This window comes from Pogoniulus pusillus, chromosome 11 (genome assembly GCF_015220805.1).
Source record: "Pogoniulus pusillus isolate bPogPus1 chromosome 11, bPogPus1.pri, whole genome shotgun sequence".
Lineage (NCBI taxonomy): Eukaryota > Metazoa > Chordata > Aves > Piciformes > Lybiidae > Pogoniulus > Pogoniulus pusillus.
The window spans coordinates 25,211,585-25,213,670 of record NC_087274.1 but is presented as its reverse complement, the minus strand read 5'-3'; the positions used below and the strand labels follow the sequence as shown (position 1 = coordinate 25,213,670).

The 2,086-nt window shown below is 43.4% G+C and overlaps 1 long non-coding RNA gene across 2 annotated transcripts; it reads left to right on the top strand.

Annotated features, from left to right (window-relative positions):
- Positions 1-408: 408 nt before the first annotated feature.
- Positions 409-1,874, top strand: LOC135179774 (uncharacterized). Of its 2 annotated transcripts, XR_010304123.1 has the most exons (3): positions 409-575; positions 665-776; positions 1,434-1,874. It is a non-coding gene; the product is annotated as an uncharacterized LOC135179774 (long non-coding RNA). The 2 variants fall into 2 exon arrangements; XR_010304122.1 differs by having other exon boundaries at positions 409-776.
- Positions 1,875-2,086: the final 212 nt, after the last annotated feature.

The window sequence follows — 2,086 nt, the reverse complement described above, 5'->3', positions numbered from 1 at the left end:
GGTTCCATGTGAACATAAGGAAAAAACTTTTTTACTATAAGAGTGATAGAGCCCTGGAACAAACTACCCAGCGAGATAAACACTCAAAACCTACCTCAGCATGTTCCTGTACAGTCCCCCAGAGGTCCTCTGGCAACAGGGTTGAGCTCAGCAATCTGTTAAGCTCCCTTCAAACCCTTAATATTCTGTGACACTCAGCCCAAAGAGGCATAGCAGGCACACCAAATATCCTCAGGAGCACGAAGAGCAGCAGCACAAGCAGGATCTCTGTCAAAAGGTTTTCTTTTCTGGAAACGTCCCTCTTTATACTGAGCCTGATGCTGATTGTGTGGGGCACACCTGGGGCTAACTCAGTTCAGCTGTCCAGACTAACTCATTTCATCTGTCCGGGCTAATTCAGTTCAGCTGTCCTGGATGACTCCCAACTGCTGATGGCCTGCAGCCCATGTGATTCAGTCCCAGCAAGACCAGGACAGCACTAAAAGCTGATTTAGGGCAAAAAGAAAATTCCAGAACTACCAATTTCAGCAAGGCTTCACATGAAATATGATTAGGTGTACTCCTGTGTTTGAACAGTAAGGAATCCAGACTGGTTTCCCTGCCTGGAAAGGCAGAAGGAATGGTGCTGATTCTCACCTGCATGATTTTCTGTGTGCTTTCTAAGACCTCTAGGACAGGATTGAAATGCCCCACAGAAACATTGTCTTCTATGTAATAACTAACCAGCCTGGACAAGTAATGTAGAGTGGACAACTTTAGGATGGCAAAATTAAAGGGTAAGACTCATAACCTGTAGACTCTTTCCCACCTGCATTTACATTTCATGCCCACTTTGGTCTGTTTTTCAAGCAAAGTTTATGACCAGCTGGGATCTGGCAGCTGGGAGTTTTGGTGCCGTTCCTGGTTCAGCTCCAGATTATCCTTATTGCACAGGCGCCAACTTATTCCAATAGCCAGAAACATTTATGAGAAACACATTCATTTCTCAGAGCATTTATGAGAAAGAACCCCTGTTTGAGACAAACCTATATATCTATTTATGGCTTTTTCTCTCTCAATTTATGATGTGCTTATCAAAGGAACATTACAAATACAGCTGTTCTTAAATTCCCATCACCTGATGATAAAGAGACAGGAGTAAATGCTGCTTTTCATGTACAGATGTGAAGCTTGAGCAGGGGCTCCAGGTCTGGGAGAGCCCTGTTTGGCAGAGTGGTATCGCTTACAGAATGAAGATACTTTCAAAGCAAAGCCCAGCACACTGCAGCTATAAATAGCAAAGGCTGTAGTTTTGTTAGTTATTTCTCTGAGTGCAATTACTGCACTGACTGACGGTGTTTTTAATGTTCTGAGTATTGATAGCTTGCTACAAAGGACAGTAAATATTACCCTCTTAACTACTTTTTTTTTTTTTTTTTTTTTTTTTTTGGTAGGGTCAAGACAGGATTCTTTGCTGCTTTGGACTTGAAGCTCAGTTATTTATATACCTTACCTGCAAACCTTTTTCCTAGCTTTCCCAAAACTTCACAAATGGATGTCCCACTGACCTCAAAAAGGCTGGTCCTCCAAACGCTGCAGGATTATCAGCCACTAGGTCACCACACCATGTGATATTTTCCTTCACCTTTAAGATTCCTGGCTGATAGAGATCCAAAGCCTTTTATGCTGTCAAAGTGGCCGCAGAGTTTTCAGGTGTCAAGTGACTCACAGATTTCCCTGCAAGCAGATGTCAGCCTGCATTGCCTGGATCTTTTGTAGCAATCAGTCAATCTACTTGATGAATATTCAGCTATTAATTACACAGACTCACAGAACACCAGGTTGGAAGGGACCCCAGGGATCATCTGGTCCTACCTTTCTAGGTGATAGTGTAACTGAAATGAGAAGGCCCAGCACTCTGTCAAGCTGAGTCTTGAAACTGTCCCATGAAGGGGCCTTGTGGTAACTGGTAGTCACCATTTCAGAATGGTCAAGATGAAGATCTCAGAAAGCAGCAAAAGGAAGTGCTGCTGGGAAAGATCAAAAGCCAGAACAAGGCAAATAGGTGACTTTTCACTAACCCATCACAACTGGGAAGTCCTGGAAG